The sequence below is a fragment of the Camelus ferus genome, chromosome 24 (assembly GCF_009834535.1).
Source record: "Camelus ferus isolate YT-003-E chromosome 24, BCGSAC_Cfer_1.0, whole genome shotgun sequence".
In the NCBI taxonomy this organism is placed as follows: domain Eukaryota; kingdom Metazoa; phylum Chordata; class Mammalia; order Artiodactyla; family Camelidae; genus Camelus; species Camelus ferus.
Genome location: NC_045719.1, coordinates 5,305,431 through 5,327,632, shown reverse-complemented (window position 1 = coordinate 5,327,632; position 22,202 = coordinate 5,305,431). Strand labels below are relative to the sequence as shown.

The 22,202-nt window shown below is 39.7% G+C and overlaps 1 protein-coding gene across 1 annotated transcript in view; it reads right to left on the bottom strand.

Annotated features, from left to right (window-relative positions):
- Nucleotides 1-22,202, bottom strand: part of DLGAP1 (DLG associated protein 1) — a 989,257-nt gene that overhangs the window by 408,148 nt on the left and 558,907 nt on the right. Inside the window, exon 8 of the mRNA XM_032467518.1 lies at nucleotides 5,058-5,282. The gene's annotated coding sequence lies outside the window, so the exon portion shown is untranslated. The remainder of the gene's footprint in view (nucleotides 1-5,057; nucleotides 5,283-22,202) is intronic.

The window sequence follows — 22,202 nt, the reverse complement described above, 5'->3', positions numbered from 1 at the left end:
GGCTACTTTCAGGGAGTCCAGTCTCTTTTCTTCAGAAAGTAAGATGGATGGATTTCAACCTTCCTTCTAAAAGCCAAGATGAACCAAGTTCCATGTAGGTTCCCTTGAAAGACCATCAAAGAATCTTTACGAGTTTCAAGTTGAATCATTTCTTTAACAATGCAAAGTGTCAGTCACACCTACAAACTCATTCTGCTTCGTAGTCCCCTACTAAGATGGAAAAACACTTTTTTTCCCTCCCCATCAAATATGGTCTAAGTAGCTTTTCATTTTACTTTTCCAGAAAACTTTCACAGTAAAAAAGAGACCTGAGGGTATTTTCTCTTCTTGTTGCAGACGGTAACAGTACAAAATGTGCACACACGCCCACACGAGGAAGTTAATAATACTCTATGTGGAGTCTATTTTTGGACTAATAGAACTCCTTTACGCAGAGCATCTGTACTGCGAAAAAATCTTTAAATGTTGGAAATAATTCTGGATAAAACATTAAGACAAAAGTAATCTTTGCTTTTCCCACACTGGATCTAAATAATTAAATGAAGTAAAAGGCTTGGCCACTTTACAAAGATGTTCTAATTGCTCGTATCGATCATGATCTAAATTTGCTTCTGCGCAGTTTACAGAGCTGCATTGTGTACCGGAACCAAAATCCTGGGGGAGAGAGACTCTACAGCCATCCCACTGGTACCAAACGGCAGGAGAACGGTTTACACTTATCAGTATGGAGATGAAGACCGTTTTGAGGGACACTAGATAACTAGCTCTCTACTGGCTAACGCTGTATTAAAATTTACTGTTTCAGAAGCCAAGAATTCTCCCTTTGGGTTTTGGCAACCCCATCATTTTACTTTATCCAGAAGAGACAAATCTCTCAGAGTGGAGGTAGGGTTTTAGAATAAACTGTATAATCAGAATTTATATCTGATGGGCAGTGGTCCCTGATTATCTTTCCTTCCTAGTTTTGAATGATCAGATACTTCTAGTAATTTTTTGCAGATTTATGTTATACCTTTTTCTGTTCTTATTTCTGTATTGTTTTCATCTTAAAACTCTGTCAGTACTTTCCCTTTGGCCCTATTTACTTGTTAAAATTTATTCACTTAAAATGTAGTCCTTTATTCAAGTTTAAAAAAAAAAATGTACTGAACACTATTCACATGATAGGTAATATTCTCCAAGTGGATTCATTCGCTTACGTTACCTCAGGTTCTCTTTCAAACACAGCAAAACCTCATTTAAAGTCATGGACAGATTAAGTTAAATCAAATAAATAGACCTTTTGATCACTGAAGTTCGTCGCAGGTGTTATTCCTGAATGACAGCATCAATGGCTTATTATTTCATACTTAGTCATCTTAAAGTTCATCTGTCTCAGGGTAAAGACTCTCAAGAATTATAAACTATTACTTTGGGGTTCTCTAATTTGTAGGGGCAAACATTATAAATGTCCAGGAATCGCAGCACCAGAAACAGAACCTGTCCTCTCTGCGCAGTGAGCACAGTGCCACTACCACCTCGTCATCAGTGAAAGATTATTGAAGAAATTGTTTCTTGTTAATTCCCAGTTAATGAAATCAAAGTAAAACCTGTATGAGTAAGACCTCCCAAGTGCTGCAACTTTTGGTTCAATGACTAGAAAATATTATTTTAAAATCTTGGTAGTTTACAAGTCTTAGAAATTTTCAACCTAAATGTGACATCAATTTATTAACTCCCATATCATTCACAAAGTAAGCCCAGAACTACAAAACTCTAAAGATATCAAAAGATCTAAATAAATGGCAAGAGACATTATTATTCAGGTGTCAATTCTTCTCAACTTAAGCTATAGATTCAATAGAATCCCCATCAAAGTATCAACAAATTATTTTATGGAAATTGACAAACTGATTTTAAAGTGTATAAGGAAAGGCAAAGACTGAGGTAGCCCACACAATACTGAATAAGAACAAAGCAGAAGGGCTGACACTATCTGACTTCAAGTTTACCAGGAAACTACAGTGATCAAGACGGCACAGTCCACGTGAAAGAGAAGAAAAGCATGTGAACTGAACAGACGAGAGAGCCCGGAAATAGACCAGCAAGGGAGTCAACTGATTTCTGACAAACAGCAAAGGCAATTCAATGAAAAGACAGACTTCTCAACAAATGGTGCTGGGACAACTGAACATCCACATGCAAAAAAATCAATCTAGACACAAACCTTATTGAGAAACAGGAACTCTCATTCCTTGTTGGTAGGAATGCCAAATGGCACAGCCACTGGGAACACAGTCTAGCAGTTTTTTTTTTTTTTAACAAAGCTTAATATAGGCTTATAATACAATCCAGCAAATGCACTCCTAGGTATTTACCCAAATTAGCTGAAACCTTATGTCCTCATAGAAACTGCATACAAATACTTACATTAGCTTTATTCATAACTGCCCAAATTGAAAGCAACATGCATGTGTATGTGTGTATACATGTGTACACATGTATGTGTGTATATATACATGTGTGTATGTGTGTATGTTTTTTTAATGGAGGTACTGGGGATCAAAGCCAGGACCTCATACATGTTAAGCATTTGCTCTACCACTGAGCTATACCCACCCCACCAAGATGTATTCAATAGGTGAACGGATAAACAAATGTGATGCATTTACACAATGGAGTATCACTCAGCAGTGTACAAAGTGAACCATCAAGCTACGGGGGGGGGGGGGGGAGGAAGACATGCAGGAACTTTAAATACACACTGCTAAATGAAAGAAGCCGGTCTTAAAAAGCAACTATGATTCCAATTATATGACATTCTGGAAAAGGCATAAACTGTGGAGATAGTAAGATGAGCAGTGGTTGCCAGGGATTCCAGGGGTGAGGAGGGAGGGGTAAAGGGCAGAGGACAGCACATTTTAGGGCAGTGCAACTACTTCGCACGATACTGTAACAATGGATGCATAACATTTTATATTTGTGAAAACTCATCGGATGTACAATACGGAGAGTGACCCCCTAATGTAAACTACAGACTTTTGGTAATGTATCAATACTGGTTCTTCAATTGTGAAAAAACGCACCACACTAGTGCAAGATGTTAATAACAAAATCAACTGCGTGCAGAAGGAAAGGGGGTATATGGGAACTTTCTGTATTTTCTGTGTAATGTTGTAAGTATCAAAGTTCTCCAAGAAAATAAAGTCTATTTAAATATTGCTGCCTCTTCATATGTCATGAATTTTCAGTAAAACCTTGTCTGTAGACTGGAGGCTGAGAAGAAACAGCAGTCAATTTCCTGTCACGTAAGTTCTAAGGACTGGAGTTTTCTTCTCTTTACAAGTAGAGTTCAAAAGTTTTTTTCCCAGAATATGCAATTATTCTTGGAATAGAGAAATTTTATTTGAGAATAGTTATTTTCATTTGAAATATTTCAAAGTATATTATTAAATAAGAAACTAATGGCTTAAAATATTCTTTTTTATTAACTCTCTAACAGAATTATCAACAATCTACTTCATATTTACCCTATCAAATATTAAAATTTTTCCTTCATAGAGGTATATTTGAAATTGATACTTTTCCTTTAAACCACTATGTTGTTACACTTAGCACATCAAATACAATTGCCATGACAGATAAAAATGACATTTTCCTACAATTTTACTTTTATTTCCATACCTTCTCTGACTGCATCATGAATTTTTGATTACTCTATGAGATCTGATTAAAAAATCAAACCTATTTCTAAATTTCAATCTAACAATTCATACTAGTCTTATCTAAATTTCACTTTACATAAAGCCTGAATGCTAGACAATGAAAACCACAGATCTACTATGACACAGAATTCTTCAAGGCCCCAAGTAGTACTTACGTAAGATTTAATTACAACTCAAAAATACGTCTACTGTCTCCGCCTTCAGCGCCCTCACCTCCTCTCAGCCACGGCTCTCTCGCTTTCACGGGCAACTTTAACGGGAGCCTCCTAACGGTTCTCTCTTCTCATTCGCCTCCCCTAATCCACTCTCCAGGGGACCTGTGGCGATCTCGCGTGTGTAAGTGTAATCCGATCACATTACATTTATGCTTCAAATCCTTCACAGGCTCCGAGCACAAGGTTTACTCTTTCCTCCCCTTGTCTGTGGCTGACTGCCTCTCCTTCCTCAGGACTCAGCTCACATGAACACCGTTAGGAGGTGCGTTCTGAGCTCCAGGGCAGGTTTGGACACCTCTTATGGTCTCCTAAGCTGATGCTATGTGTCTCCCCCACAGTACCCGTCCAACCACAGCGATACAGTGACCTGTATAACTATACACTTGCTGCTCATCTCTGCCCATGGAAAGGAAGCTCCACAGGTGCACAAGACCTGTAGTTATCCCCCAGGTCCAGCACACAGTCCAACACATGTGTGCCCAATACACAGTTCTTGAGTAACTAACTCATCATGAGAAACAAAAAGCAACCCAATGATTCACTGTAAAGAGATGACAGAACATTTAGATACAAGAAATAGCCAAGCGGGGAAAGAACCTTCAACAATTCATTTGGTTTAGGACATCATTTCTTTCCTGTCCACCAAAAGCTCCTATTTGTAAGATTTCTGAAGGATGAGGGAAGGGGATTCAATTTGTCACAACCTGTCTCCCATTATCCTCAGAACAACATTCAAAAACCAAAAACCAAAAACCCTGGTTGGAATTTCTGTTCTGTTCTAAAGTGCCCAATGAGACAACCGACTGAGTGAAAGAACAGAGCGGCCCTCAGAACAATCAGGGACTGCACAAGTGAGGCCCTCGGCGAAGGACGCGGCTCCTGGGAGCACAGCGTTTGAAAACGACCGCAACATATTCTCCCCACGCAGCCAGTCCTCAGAAGCGCTACTGGAGCAGAATTAAGTAATTTAATCCTTAACAGCAGAAGCTCTCGGGGAAACCTATTTACCCATTAACTTTAAGTCATGTGAACTTTGCTCTCCGCACAGTTCTTTAAGACATCCTATCACAACTTACAGACTTTGTAAAGGTAGAATCTGTTGATCCTACTTCTCTGATTATATAACAATATTACATACCTCTCAGTGGAAAAACTTTGAAGCCAAGAGGAGACAGCCAAGGCAAGATCTTCAGGAAGCAAATTCCAGGCAAAGAGCAAGTGTTTCTTAAGGTGGGAAAACGGAACCACACGGGACCAATGAGGCTGCCGCAGACTGAGGGATGAGGTGAAGCTGTGGGGAGGTCAAGCCATGGGTTCTACAGGCGACGCTTCAGATCAAGAGTCGCAACACGCTGTTGATGAACTGGATGCGAGAAGAAAGGGGAAACGAGGAAACAACTGCTTATTGAAGGAAGGCACTGACGGTCCCGATTCCAGAAGACACCTTAACCAGCTCCCCCTGGAAGGGCGACACAACTACCGAGCGGGGCGGATTTGCGTGCCTCCCTGATGGGTGTTCGCTTTCCATTTCTGATGTGCATCATCTGTGCTGTGCCAAACACGGAACAGGACCGAAGTCAGTGCCCCCAAACTCGTCCCCTAATGCTCAGGGGAGAGGTACCCGGGACTCTGCTGTCCCCACGACCTCTGCGGTGACAACACGGCTTCTCTAGAACATGCTGCAGAGACAAGGCTGCGCTGGACGCAGGTCTGCCCTGGATCTCAGGGCTGGGAAACAGCCAGCTCTGGCGAGGAGCCACTTTTGATCTCTCTTTTTTATATGTTTTCTTTGTATTTTCCAAATTATGCGTAAGTTACTGAAACCAGGGCAAACAGGAAACCACTAACTGAGTGAACGATTCACCTTTGCTATCTGCCCCGTGCAAGTGTGGAGGCTCGGGGAGGTCTGCTGTTGTACTACAGTGAAGCCAACATCACAACTTTGTGAAATTGCCCAAAAACAACAACTCTGGGGGAAAAAAAAAGAGTCAAACCCTGGACTACCAGAATACCACCAATTTCAATCCCGGAATCTATGAAGAGATTAATTTAACAATAAATCAAATGAAATGGCTTTATGATTTTTGATTAAAAAAAGATGATTATAGCAACAACTCTATCTTGTAGGACTTTATAAATGGATGTTTTGATGAGGTTTGGAAAAAAATATGTCTCTTGTTAATGTTTTATAAATATTGATTAAGTGAAATAATGAATAAATGTGAGGCAGGAAATTAAGAGAAATAAAGCTAAAAGCCAGAGTTTTGTATATTCTCTAAACTGGCTCCTTGACTTTTCTGAGTGTATTTTCAAAGAACAGGTGAATTCAATAACACTCCCAGCAATAAAGGAGATTTTCAATGACTCAGATCCAAACGCTCACGTAAAGAAAACCTGGAAGGCTCCTGTGCTAATGTCAGTGCAGCAAAGGGGCTGGGAGGTGGGACCAGTGCCCTTTGTTCAGTGTTCTGCTTACTCTTGGACCACCGTGTACTGAACACTGACATCTATCAAGTGCCCGGTGAGGCAGTGGAAAAGGAACAGACTGGTGTCTGTTCTCCTGGACATTACAGGAAAGGAGACAGATATCAAAGAGTCACGCTCATGCATCAATTATTACGAACCAGAAATGGGCCATAGAGAAATGGTCTGCAAGAGAACCGAAGGAAGAAAATTGATCTTGCCTGGTTACAGGCAAAGCTTCTACAGACGCTGTATGTAAGGAATAAAAGCAAAGTTCTTTGCTCCCAACTTAAAAAAATAAAAACCAGAGAACAAAACGCTGTTTACCACGTGGATTCTCCTCGGGGATTATGCACGTTTTACTCATTTATAAAAGCACAATGTCGGTAACACAAGCGTGAATGTGACGTAACTTTTGCTCCCCATACACTCCCTGACCACTCGGACAGGAAGACGTACCACGCCGCACACGGCAGAACGTGCTGAAAGGCAGAGTTGCAAGTAAAAGCCGACAGGGGCCAGGGGCAGGTGAAAGTTGTTTAGGAGGACGCTGCCTCAGCCAGTGTGGGGAACCTCTGGTCATTCTGTTATTTTTCAACCAAACAGATTTCTGGTTTTGTGCTACATGCCTACATTTATTTCATTTTTCTTATCACTTCATTTCGTGTAATTTCACAGTATTGTGTACATGCATTTTTGTGTGATGTCTTATTAAAACCGTTTGCAAAGGGAGGCACAAATAAATGGATATTAAAGGGAAATGAGGAAAAAAACAGAAGCCACAGCAACCCTTCCTGGGCAAGGCTTTCCAAACTGGGAGAAGTACTGAAACAGGGAGGGAAGCAGAGAGACGGGAAACAGAAAGGCTGCGCTGGAGGCAGGGGAGAAGGCTCGCTGGTGAACTGGATTACAGGTACTTGGGAGGATATGGGGCAGAAATCTTGCAGAAAGAGGAGGGATTCGAAGTACAGAGGACCTAAGACTTTAGAAATGAGTCGGGCAATTCCTGGACAGAGAGGATGCATTTGTATTGGAGGAAGGTAATTCTGGCAGCAGCATGAAGTGTTCGAACATGATCAGGTGGACAGGATTTGCAATTAACTAAATGTGGGGAACCAGAAAGAGCAAAGTTAAGGAAGGTCTTAATGTTTCCAGCCTGGATTACTGAAAAGATAGTCATGTTTTCCACGAGCTGCAAAGGAGAGGAAGGACAGGCAGGGAGAGGGATGGTGGGCTCCACTTTAGACACACAGAGTTCAAGCTATGAGCAAGGTATCTACGTCCAGAACTTTCAGGAGAGACTAGGACGCCAAGATGGGAAATTAGCTACATTCAGGTGTCAGCTGAAACCTCTCAAACGCTGCAGATTAAGTAGGGAGGATGTATCAACCAAGAAGAGCAGGAAGCCAACACTTCTTTCCCAGAGCCCTTAAAGTGGCTTCAATACACAGGAAGCTGAAAGGCTTGTGGAGAAAGACACTGAAACGGATTCTTAGATCCCTAAGAGGGTCACGACCTATCTGAGAGGCACCCCACAGCTGGAGACAAAACCAGACCCCAGCAGGATCTCAAATCAAGGTTTTATCCATGCAAGCAGTGAGCTTCTGTCCCCACAAATGCCATGACAATGTTTCTTTCCCCAGGTGCTAAAACAACCAGCGTGCCCACTAAACAATCAGATGCCATCAGATAACATATTCAAATATAATGCGTATTTAAATAATGCGGCAGAAAGATGTCACCGCTTCTAATCTTTAAAAAATCTACTTAGATTTTCATTGATGACATTATAAAAACTCTCTAACCTCGGAAAAGAAGTGCACCAAGTTTAATGAAAAGAGAGTTCCCAGGTACGTCAGCCAATTGGTAGACTCTGAAGTTACCATATTGTAGGAAAAGCCTCTAATTTTGCAGCTTTTCTTTTCTTAATTACCTCTTTAACATGACCACATGAATCAGGACAAGGTATTTATGGTGTTCGGCCTCAAGCTACAATTCACCTTTCTCCCCAAACTCCTTGTAAGTACCTATCAAGCAATGTTACACACTGAATTTTTTCAGTGATATACTTAAAATCAATTAAGATACAGTCACTGTGACCCTTGTAACCAGGCCACCCACACTTACTTGCACTGGAGGAATGGGCAAACACCAAGGCATCTTGTGGCTCAAGCACAAAGCAGGCACTGCCGCGAGGAAGGAGGGCAGGGAACCAAGCAGGGGATCAGTGAGAGGGAAGCTCCACCCCCACGTGCTCACCGTCCGCGCAGGCGCAGCCCTCAGAGGCGGCGGCTCTCCACCAGGGACCCCTATTCCCACCTGTCCTGATTTTTATTTGCAATGAATGGTGATGGGGCATTTTAAAATGGAAAAACGTGAGAAAGCAATCCAAGCCTGTGCGCAGACTGCTCTGGGAAGCAGCACAGGAGCTCTGATAACCCTCCCCAGACCTACCCTTAGGGAGGTCCGCAGCCTGCGCACCCTGGAGGCAAACATCTTTGGCTTCTCTTACTTGCATTCAGACATTTTTCCCGGGTCGGGGAAAGGAGTGACTGTCAGCAAGGCAGAATCACTGTTTTCATCACCTTCAATGTGCCTTTTAGAAACATTTTAACATCTATGAAATAGGATGCTTCTTACAATCAACGACATGTCATAGTTTAAATAGAAACTTTTTTCCCCCCTGACTCATACAGTACATATGGTGTGGTCTACAACTGGTATCAGATGTGGTGAATTAAGATAATTATGAATAATCCTGATCATGCCAACGGGAATGTGTCTGTCATTTGTGCTAATATTATCTGGCATTTGTGAACTGGGGGAAAATGTTCTCCGACTGAACCACTTAATTATATTTATCACATGGAAATCTCTGATTTCTGGGTTTGCCTTTAGGAATGAAACCATTTTTGGAAAACTGCTTTATGGGAAAACCATCTTAACAGGCCACCTTTATTAGGACGATGGAAAAAAATGGGGGAGCAGGGTATTTTGATTCTTAGAGGTAGTTCTTGCTCCTGATAATGCTGGCATCCTCAACGTTACAGAGTTGTAAGGGTCTCGTCAGGGTTAAAACACATTTCCCCAAGAGCCTTCCAGGAGATCGTGCTGCATAATGATAATCTGACTACTTAGAGAGACCACCTCGTTCTTCAAAAGGCCCTTCATTTCAGTATGTTTACCATTAAAGTTATAAAATCAGAGTCTCATCATTCAAACACAACTGTTTAATATGACGGATATATTTCCTTCTGGTCTTTTTTCATAATCATATTTTACAAAATTATACATACATACAGTAACAGCGCATCTTGTGTCTATTTAGCTAAAACTAGATTACAAGCATTTACTGAATGGTATCTAGGCTGTGTTACAGGCCATCTTTAATTAAACAATCTTTAATTGTTTCTTGAACGAATGTACTGTATCTTACATTTGATTTTCCCTACTGTTTCCAAGAGCTTTAAGATTCATGTATTTTCAAATATTTAGGGAGAGTTTAAGAAACAAGCTTTAGGGTGTCAAGGGGGACACATTTTATTACGACTTTTGTATAAGATGCTAGTTACTTGTGTACTGTTTATGATAGCGCAGATACTGCACCATACTCTAGTGATACTAGCTTTACTTTTATTGTGGGCTTCTTTTAATAGATGAGAAATTAAACCTAATTTCATTTCTTTAATTAATTAGAAAGCTGAATAACTTTCCATGTGTTTGACCATCATCGTTTCTGTTTGGGAATTGTCTGACCCTGTCTGTGACCATTTATATATTAAGTTACTTTAGTTTTCTCATTCAATTGTTATAATCTTTTTGCATAATAAATATATTACAGAACATTCTGTTAAATGCCCTTTTTATAAAAGGATTTTTGACACCCAGAAGTTGAAGAATTTTTATATTAAACATACTATTTTTTCGTGACTTTTTCAAGGCATAAGAATTTTCTTTACCATTTAGCAAGCTGATAAACATTAAAGCAAGCTTTCTTCACTCTATTAAAAAAACTTTTTTATTCTTTAGGATCCATTTTACTGCATTATATGAGATGAGGGTTTATGTTAATTTCATTTTCTGTTTGTAGCCAATTATCCTAATACCAATATTGAATAATTTTTCTCTTCCTCACAGATTTATCATCACCCTAGTAATATATTAAATTTCTAGACATTACAGAGTCTATTTCTGGGCCAACTAATCTATCTGTCCATTCTCAAGATAACAACACATGACTTTAATTATTGTTGGGCAATTGTCTTGCAATGCTCACTAGTGACCTCCTTATTCATTTTTATGTTTATATTTCCTCCTCAATATTTTTTGATGAACTCTGGAAGTATTTCGTTACTTGTTTTAAAGGGTTTGAAGTTTCACTAGCACTGCGGCAAACCTGCCAAACTAGAGAACTGAAATACCTACAGTATGTATCATTCTCCCTTAGAAGTGTCTTCTCTTGTGACTGTTTCCATTCATTCACAGCAATTATATGTAATTCTTATTAAAGTGATTACTACCTGTGTATATAATTTTGTCACTATAAATGAAATATTTTCATTTTCTGCAAAGTATGTTCACAAAAATTACAACTGATTATTGAGTAACTTATATTTTGCCAAGTTACCAACATTTTATTAATGATAAAATTTTCCAGTTGATTTCTTTTGATCTATAAGATATACAAGAATATCACTTATAAAGAATCACTATTCGGCTTTCTAATATTTACACCTCTAACTTTATTTTTCTTATTGCATTGGCCAGAACTTGCAAAGCAATAGTAAATAATTTTGGTGATACTAAACACCATTGTTATATTTCTTATTTTAAGACAAACGTCTCCAGTAGTTTATGGGTAAAATTATAATCGACTAGCTCAGTATATGTTGAAACTCAATTTTTGCCTTAAATTTCCACATATAATAAGGCAAGTGATTGGTCACACTCCCTACAACGGTGTTAACCATCTTAACTGCGTGGTAGAGTTACACATGGTAATTCTACGTGTCTGGGATGAAGGATTTACTCCAGAATTCTAGACAGCTACCTCTCTAGCAGGTCCTAAACAAATCATCAGTGTCACCTCGTTATCGTCATCAGAGCTTCATGATGAGAACTTGCTCTATTCTTTTATTAGACTTTTAGTAAAATTTGATTAGAAAGATAGATCGTATCCCAGCCGAAGCATGAAATCTACTTAAAACCAACAGTGATCAGAACAATACATGATGCAAGCCAAGAAAAATTTAGAAAATATTTCTAAAATACAAAAGAAAAAAATCAAGGACAAATTTTGTACTGGACGGTAACGAAAGGTGAAAGTCTGTCATCACACTAATGCTGGCAAATATTCTTACAATATTTTCAATCTATGTGGCTTTATGGACGTTTTACACAATTCATGGCATTTTAGATACTTACTTCTGTTTGGTAGGAGAAAGACAAGTGGTTTTGTAATAAGATTTTACCACTTCTGATCAGAAAGTTTTATAGGCATACTTTGTTTTAGGGCACTTCGTGGATATTGCCTTTTTTTTTTTTTTTTTAAACAAATTGAAGGTTTGTGGCAACCCGGCATCAAGCAAGTCTACCGGTGCCATTTTTTCCAACAGCATTTGCTCACTTCGTCTGTGTCACATTTTGATAATTCTCATGGTATTTAAAACTTTTTTTATTATTGTATTTGTTATGGTGATCTGCGATCAGTGATCTTTGATGTTATTAAGTATTGCAAAAAGATTATGACTTGCTGAAGGCTCGGATGATGGTTAGAACCTTCTAGCAAAATATTTTTACAGATTTATTTATATTTATTTACCCCTTAATGGAGGCACTGGGGATTAAACCTAGGGCCTCGTGCATGTCAAGCATGCACTCTACCACTGAGCTATACGCCCCCAGCGTATGTATTTTAAATTAAGGTATGTACATTGTTTTTTGAAGCAGAATACTATTGTACACTTAATAAACTACAGTATAGTGTAAGCCTAGCTTTTATACGCCCTGGGAAACCAAAATATTCGTGTGACTTGCTTTATTGCAATATGTGCTTCATTGCTGTGGTCTGGAACAGAACTCGCAAGATCTCTGAGGGGTGCCTGTACTCCACTCTTTCGCTTGGTGAAACAAACAGGCGGGGATGTTTCAGAACAGAACCTGCAGAATGAAGTTGGATTTTCAGATGACCGAGCTTTGAGATATACAGCACAAAAGCAGCTTGTTGGAACAGCAGGGGGAGTGGGGGAATCTGGTGATGGAGAGAGCACAACACAGGGGCGTGTGAGGCAAGGGGTCAAGGGGACAGTGCTGGTCAAGGGGACGGTGTCTGAGGTCCCTGCACAGTCAAGGGTTGCACGTGACAGTCAAAAAGTTAGTTTTCTTAAGGAAATTGGCAACAGGTGTCCCGAGATGCAAAATTAGGCTAAGCCTTTTCAGAAATCATCTTTTAATCTCTAAAAATAGTAATTAAACAATTAATGGTGATTTTGTGGGTAACTATTCCAAAGCCCCAATTGTAAACAAACTCATCAAATTAGAACATAATTGTCTAATAAACACACTCAGTATGGTCAGAGGTGTGTCACTCTGGGTCAGATTACCAAAGCAGATGAGAACGTAAGTGAATTATATTACGACCCACTAGCCGAGGAGGCCCTGGGATGCAGCTTTCGGGTATGAATAAAACATAACAAGGACACAGCAAACAAATATTATCTGTTAGAGAAACAATCATTTCAATCATGCTGCATTTTAGTTGGTACACATGGACACAGGCAGATTTTCCCTCCAAATTAGTCTTTAAATCACTCTATTAAAATATGAAACTCTTTTTTTTAAAAGGTGTTATCTTAAGCATAAATATAGTATAAAACATTCCTTAGTTGCAAGAATGCATCCTTCAAATAGCCCATTAAATATTTTCAAAGGACTCAAATTTGTCACAGGGAAATACTTTAGGAATGGATAGACTCGTGCCATTTTTCAGATCTTTAATATAGAAGCAATTATCAATCAGTTAAAATAAGTTTGTTTTGCCATGAGTTTTCATTTGGGTTTTTACTTTGACACACTTTCAGGCTTTTAGGTCTCATATAGTTGCATGAGAATATTTTCATCATTCATTTTGCCCTGAAAACCACCTCATCTTTCCCCTCTTCTTCGTCTTCTCCCTCCCACCGCCGGCACATTTACTGAGTCCCTATCTAGTTTAAGGCAGCGTGCTAGGCTCTGGGGGACGCAGTGGTGACTAGCGGAACATGGTGCTGTTCTTATAGAGGTTCACAGGCCAGTGGGGACGCAGAAATACAGACATCTAATTCCAATAAACCTGGTAAATTCAGTGATACATATATATCTGCACAGGATGCTTGGAGTAGAGAAAAAAGTGTTCCCACTGAGACTGAGGAGGTCAGAAAGGACTAAAAAGAGGAGGTAGCGGGGTTAACACAAAGGGTTTTTCTCAAAACTCATTCCTGATACACTACTCCTGCAAAAACAAGACATTTAGGATTACCAGCATTTCTAAATTCAATTGTCAATCCAGAAATGGCTCATCATTTTAAACCTGGCTGACTGAAACTCTTCATCATAAAAATAGGAAGTAACAGAAACCCAGTCATTATATATTCATTTTCTATAATATTCAACTCTGCTTAATAGCCATAATTCTTTTGACTGTCTGTACATAATAGTGTCGATAAACTAGCATAGTTTGAATTGGTACCAAGGAACAGGTTCTTTCAAATCCTCATTTATTTTAAATGGTAATAACAGCATTCTCAGAAACACAGCGATTGCTTTGCTTTCCACAGAATCAGGACAAGAAGGATGCTCTTCTCTTCACCCTCCAGTGAGCTCAAAAGGTGGGAATGTTGCCAAGATAATTCAATGAGCAGGAAGTCATTTTCCCAGGAAATTTCAAAAATATCATTAATTCACTTTGATTTTTTTTACAATGATTATAAAACATTTATAAGGCTGGCTGATTGTAGCAGTTTAACTGGCAGGATTGTTTTTTCTCTCCTACTGCAATGCATCACTTTAAAAATATCCTCCCTCCCCATCCCCCCCAACCCCATCAATTTCACAATGGAAAATCCAGGCAAAGTGCTTCATTCTTGCTTAACCTTGAAAGACATGGTATACTCAATGGAAAATCTATCACTTAATTCACTTTTAGAGATTTGACATCAAGCAGGAACACATTTGAAATATAGACGAAGTAAGAAGTAAAAGAATACAGTTGGGAATTGTAAAGGAAAATGTTAGACATTCTACGAAGGTCAAAGCCAACTTCTTCCCTTAGATTCCCTCAAAAGACTGTATGGCACAGGGAACTATAGTCACTATCTTGTAATAACCTACAATGAAAAAGACTATGAAAAGGGATGTGTATGTATGTACATGTATGACTGCAACATGATGCTGCACACCAGAATTGACACAACACTGTAAACTGACTACACTTCAATCAAAAAAGGAAAATAAATAAATTTAAAAAAGACTCATACGCTTCGGTATATGCCGTGGTGGTCACTGTGGTAATCCTCTTCCCACTTTACTTCTCATTGTTCTCTTTCATAATTCATTTGAAATTTAGCTTGACTCTTTCCTTCAACATATTAGTCATCTATCATAGATAATAATTTTAAAAACTGCTTTCTAACTGACTGCTTAAGGGGAAAATGAAATGTAGGACAACAGCTAAGGAGACAAATTGCCAGTCAGTATGTTAAACACTTTATTTGGGAATCTATAAATTCTTATTGGAAACGTGGTATAAGCTGGCCCAGGCCCTGTTTGAAAGTTCTGGTGGTAAATCACTATTCCCTTCATTTGGCCCAGAAATACTAGCCATCACTGAATATGCTTCTGCAGAGAAGCAACGGTCAACATCGTCCTTTCCTCTCTCAAGACAAGGACAAAGCAGCGTGTCACCATGCGAGATGCCGGAAGCAACCACAGGTGAGCGACGGGACGCTAGCTCTGCAATGGCAACGTAAGTTACTGTACTGATGAGGCTTTTCTGAATTATATTTTAGCTTCACTTCCTACCCATTCTTTTTTGGTCATTCTTTCCCAGTTCATTCACCTAGTTAAGGAGAGGATGCAAGCATGTTTTCATGTTGTCGGCAGTTCTAAGAACGTCTTTTTACAAATACAAATGTATATGTGCTTTGTGGACGTTGTTGAAAGTTATTCATTTCCCACACTTGGCACTAGACTGCTTCTCTCCTGTGTTTCTTTTTGCAAAAGCAGACACTCCCAGTAGGAAGGCATTTTCCCTGCAGTCTTAGAATCTCCACAGGTCTCGTCGTTCATCACCTAACTCTGTGACGGGAAGGCAGGCGGCTCGGGCCTAATGAGTGGTACTGACAGGAAGGACGGGGACACCTGACTCCAAATGTCATCCAACATGATGACTCTGAGATGGTCTTGCTGGGTCGGGATGCTGCCTGAGTCATTCAGTCCTTAGCACATATCAGTTATGTCAGCAACTCCCAAGCCGACTGACTCCGCTATTAATCTGGACAGGGAAGAGAAGGGAATGGGGTGCTCTGTTCTTTAAAGAGGGGTAATAATTACACCACGTTCACAGGACCTTTATGAAAATTATATAGTCTAATGGGTGTGTCATATGCTTTTAATAATATCATTAATAATACAGATATTCTGGTTAATAGGATCTACATCATATATGGATCATTAATTTTAAAAGAGTATTAAAAAAAACACCCTGTCCCTGTAATCATACTTTATATAACTTAATTTCTAACCATTCAAGAAGTTATTCAGGAAGTTTCCCTCCATAATTCAGCATTTTTACCATGAACACTTATATTTCTCATAGGTGAGGGAAACCAAGTTACAAGAACTCTATGGACGATAAAGTGGCAAATAAATTATACCAACGTTATTTCATAAAGCATCTTCTCTCCCATATACTAAAGCACACTGATAACACTTACTTGTATTTTCATCTCCATGCTTATGTATTAAGCAAATATGTTCTGGGCACTCATTAAGTACAAGCCACGAAGCTAGACTTTTGAGGGTTTACACATGAATGAGACACAATCCCTGCCCTTCCCTAAAGCAGACTCTGCAGTAAGCAGGAGCTGAACCTGTGTGTTGACCTTGAGGGGCTCCATCTTTACACGGAGGGCAACGGGCTGCTGCTGAAGGGCTTGGACGAGGGGAGGGGCACGACCAGCTCTGCACTGAGACTGGCATGGGAAGTGCCTGGAGAGGACCAGCCAGAAGGCCACCACAGTGATTTGAGCAGCATCGGAGTCAGTGGGGAAAGTGGAGAGAAGGATATGGACTAGAAAGACATGAAGGGCATAAAATCCACTAGTTTGAAGGTTAATGAGGTGGAGGTTATTCCCAAACTTCAATGTGGGCTTCTGGAGAGATGATGGTGCCACTTGCAGAGATGTGAAACACAGGAAGAATGCAGGTGTAATCTTGGCGGAAATGATGAGGTGCATTCGGGGCATTTTATATGGGAAATGTCAACAGGGAATTCCAATAGCAATGGCTTCCTCAGAAGCTCAGGGCAGATTTTTAGGTGGGAGGTGTAGATAGCCACACACACACACACACACACACACACACAGAGGCATCAATATTCTAACAGCTATTGATAACCACAGGCAGCCTCCTGCCCTATCCAGAGAACATTTTCTCAGAGTAACAAGACAAAGACCAAGAACACGTCTTGGGCTCCCAAGATTTAGGTAGTAATCACCCTGACAAGAAGATCAGAGATTAGCCAGACCAGGGGGAGGAAAATCAAAGTAGTGAGTGGAGGGAATGTCCTGGAAACCAAAGGGGAACAAAGACGACATGGTGCAGGGTGATTCAGAGTCCAGGTAGGAAGACCTCTCGATTTAGCACCGAAGAGTCTTCTGGGTCTTTGGACAGAGACGTTTCAGTGGAGGCCAGAGAGCCGTGGCACGAGAAGCAGCTGACGCGGAAGTGAGGAGGAGGAGGAGACGTTACGTGAAGACACACCTCCAAGAAGCTCCGCCAACTCCGAGGTCACGAAGCAGCACGCAGACGGACGAGCGGTCAAGAGGGGGCTTTGATCTGTGGGTGTTTGAAGCCACAAATGCCTCAAGAGCCGAGAGAGAGAAGTATCTCAGACCCAAGAGAAAATGAGAGGAACAGATGAAGTGGTCAAGAGACAGGTGGAGACGGGGAACAGAGTGCTGGACCACTGACAACTCAGAGCATACAGATAGCGGTTCAGGAGGCGGCGTTTTCCTTTACTTTTTTTTCATTTGGGAAAGCATTCAGTATAAAACCCCATGTGTGACTCTGATTTCATCCACAGAATCGTTCACTTTTCCTATTCATTTAATAAGATTTATCGAAGGTCTGTCTTGTCCAGATGCTGTGTTAGGCACACAGAGAATATAGGAAAATCAAACAAGGTCCCTGACCACAAGGAACTCACTCCCTTAGGGGAGGGGTGGAGGCGGCGGGTACACAGAGACATCTGCAATTCCAAGGCAATCTGAGGCATTTTAGCAGTGCTTTATAGTTTGCAGTGAGTACAGAAAAGCCCTACGTACCTCTCTATCTCTTAGTCCACCTTCTCTAACGGCAAACCACAGTCTCATAAATGTTGACCACTGGATGGCGAGATTAGTTATTAATCTAGCAGGGGACTGGAATTAATTAACCTTAGCAGTGAACTGCATTTTGACCTTGTCTAACCAGGCCAATTTTCCACTCCAGAGAACATGATTAATTATCTGGTTCATTCCGGGAAGGAACCCCAAAAGAACAAAACATACCAACACACACCAGAATTTTAACCTTAATTATTAGGATTATAGTATATCTCTCTTTCCTCTGATAAGAAAATGCACAATGAAATAAAGACAATACTTCAGACCTATAAATAGTTAAGGGAAGTGGAAAATTCAGGCTAATTTGTCAGGAAAGCTGAGATTTATTTTGCTATAGTATCAACTGTATTCTTTTTATTCACTTTATGTCATTGCATTTTGCTCCAGCTATGCTTTTTATAAGATGCAAGATACCGTTGTGCTACTAACATCCTAAATACCTAATAGAGAAGAATGTGAGAAACTCTTCTGAAATATGTCAAAATTCTGCCATGTGCATAAATTATTCTTATTGTGTACATTTAAACAGCACTCTTGATTATTTAAAAAAAAACCCTTCAATGTGAAAACACAATGATATCTAGATGTACATCAACTGAGAGAGATCACAGTGAAATATTGTAAAATAAATGCTAAGGACAAGGTTCTACTTTATGTAGCACTTATGACCTATGTCAGCAATTAAAGATAGATTTACACAACTTCCAAGATTTTCAAGAGAAAGAGTGACCATGTTAAGAGATGCTGACAGGGGGAAAGACTTTCATTCTTTGTATAATACAGTCAGACCGCCCAGGTTCCTGCCGGCTGCACTGCTGTGCTCTCACTCACTCGACTTACCAAATGAACCTTCAAAGGAAATGCTCTCAGAAACACAGCCACCATTCTGATACTTCAGACAGTATTTCTGGTTCTATATGACAAGTAAAAGAGTATTTCTCCTCAGTCCCTTCATTAAAACAGATTGGCTCATTTACTGGCCAAAAGGGAAGAGGTTCAGCTTTAATTAGGAGCATCCTCTCTCTGCCAAGGACGTTGGCAGATATTAAATACACACAAGTATTGGTTTGGTGTGTTTTTAAAAGAGGCACTAATGCAGTTTCCACAGCAAAGGTAAAACATCGCAGCACTGGCAGGGCGGCTTCCCTTTAAGGTCAGTGTAGCTTTTCCTCGCCCAGAGCATGAACAGGAACTGATTTTGGAAGGAGGAGGGCCACTGAGAGTTCACCAGAACAGGTCAAGGTTTGTACCAAAGAAGCCCAGACAAAAAGGAATAAGCACGCTGCAATTTTAGATCATGTTGCTTCCTGCAGATTCACTGCCTCGTATTAAATTAGTTACTCTGCCTTTAATTTTCTTCCTTATTATCTTTTAACCATATTCACAAACCACCCATGGACATGGAATACCCAGGTATCTCGATCTTCTAGGATTTCTCTCATCAGAGCTTATTCCTCATATAGATCCTATCCATACTTTTTTCGATTTATATCTAAGTATTTTCACCTTTGGTGCTAATGTAAATGTTATTTTTAGTTCAAATACCAATTGTTCATTGTTGGTATATAAAAAATTGACTTTTGTATATTAACTTTGTATCCTTTAAACTTGATGTAATTGCTTATTAGTTCCACTAGTGTTTCTGTCAATTTCTCTGTCGTTTTCTACATAAACAATCATGTCTTCTGCGGACAGGCAGCTTTATTTCATCTTCCTTAATCTGTGTAATTTTTATTTCTCTTTGGTCTTACTGCATTAGTAGGTCTTCCAGGACAATGTTGAATGGGGCTGGTGACAGGGGACATCCTTGGCTTGGTCTCAATCTTAGGGGGGAAAAGTCTGGTTTCTCAGCATTAAGTATGTTAGACATAGGATGTTCGTAGACGTTCTTCATCAAGTTGAAGTTCTCTGTATTCCTAGCTTGCTGAGAGCTTTTACCATGAATGGCTGTTGGATTTTGTTAAATGCTTTTTCTGAGGATTAGACGTGCTTGTTCTCTGTTTCTATCTACAATTACTCCTCCTAGTCGCATGGGAGAAAAGAACTATTCATTGAGACACATGATATTTTGGTAGGCCACCGTCTCTCTCTCCTTGTCACCAGAGGCTAAAGATAACCAGATGACTCCTTATTCATCAGAGCTCTTGGCACCAGCATACAAGCTCTCCTTCCTTCTGTGAAAATGGATGTCTTCATCACACAAATGGAGAGCCCACCCAGCCTCTCAGCCCCTTTCTCCAAGTCGCCTAATCTACCTACTTCCACACTCACATTCCAAAGTGTGAAACCTCTTCAAATCCCAAATCATTAACTCTGAAACCACTTGTTACCTAGGCCTCCTCTCCTTTGAGCTTGTGTGTCCAATGGCGTCCTCTGCTCCATCCTCAAAACCTCCACTTTGACCTAGCCTCACCTCAGTACATCAGATCTTTCTTACCTTCACTTCATTCTTTTTCCAGCTTAGATTCCATGGGTCAGAGCTTTAGTTTCTCTCTTGCCAAGAACTTAGTATCCTTTGTCCTTATTTCTTCACTTCCATCTGGCAAAACCCCAACTGTGGATGAATACAACTCAACTGCTTTATTTTGCCTACATCTGAGCAAATTCAGCTAGAGAAATCACAAGAGGGAAGACGATGACACTGTAAATTTAAAATCAGAAAAATCAAATTTGCCCTCAGGACTGTTTAGCAATTTGACTATATTTTTTGTTCCATTCTCTCTACTCTTTTCCTTGGTGAACGTTTCAAAACCTCTCCACTCTCCTCGACCTAAGGCACCTTCCTTAATTTTCTCCATTGTCCAGGAGATTTCTTGTGTTCTATGTCACAAAGAGAAACCCATCATACATTTTGAAATTCCATCCAGTACCCTCTAACAAACCTCCCAATCTATCTAGATGAGCTCTTACCATTTTTTTCCTCTAATTTTTATTTCATTAGTGAGGGAGAAGTTCTTCCTCTCTATGAGGCCACCCTCATACTTGGATCCTATTCCTTAGAAACCTAAAAATACCAACCAGACCTTATTTCCCCAATATATTCAATAATTCTCTTACAGTTAGATTCTTCCCCATCATAGTTAACCATCATCAATTATCTCCCTCTAAAAAGAAAACCTCAACTCATATGGCCTTCCATTTCCCATTCTCCTCATTAACAATGAAAACAATGAAAAAAATCAAAGCTTAGCCATACTACATTATATATTTAATTAAAACATTTCCCCCACCCATTGCTACCCCCATTCACATTAGATTTGGTCATGTGACTTTCTTTAGTTAATGAAATACATGTGAAAGTGGTAAGTGCCACTTCTAAGAAGCTTTTAGAGTCACTGCATGATCTTGCCACTTACTTTTTTTCTTCCACTGTGGGACCAATAATGTCACAGATAGTGGCTGACATTTCATTCTGGTTCTGAATAATTCAGGACATCAGCCCTGCTGATGGGTAATGGTTGAGGAAGAAATCAACCTTTGTGATCCGATGCCCACTGAAATTTCAAGGGTGCTTTTTTTATTACCTCATACTTTAGCCTGCATTGACTTGTACATGACTTCCTGCCTCCATTTTCTCCCCTTCCATTTCTATTCAGCCCACTAAATCTGACTTAAATCTGTCTCATTTAAACAGTCCATTGCAATCTGTGAACACAGGCTATTCCTGACTTCTCTCTAACTCCTTGTTGCTTACTCGTAGTGCTTGTTCCTCATTTCCTTGGCCATTAAATACTAGACTTTCTCAAGATCCATCCTAAGACTTCATCCCTTCTCATTCTACATTATGATCTTAATAAATCTAAACAAACTTATGATTTTATTTTCTTCCTTTATTTTTTACGAAGTCCAAACTTAAATGTTCAATCCAAACTTATCTGCATTTCTGACATACATATGTATCAAAATGTCTTTTTATCTCCACTTCAGTATCTTAAATACACATTGTATTCAATATCTCCAAAACTGGGTTTGTTTCCAGTGTTTATTTCATTTTCTCTCGTTTCCTCATAAGCTTCATGAGACAGAGCCCATGCCTGTTTTTGGCTTTTATCGTACCTTTGAGAAGGTGCAAAAATTCCAAGCATGATAAATTTAAAAAACAAACAATTACACATGTCAGGGTGAAACTGCAGATAAAGATGTAACTTTAAAAGTGAAAAGAAAAGGTAGTTTGTCAT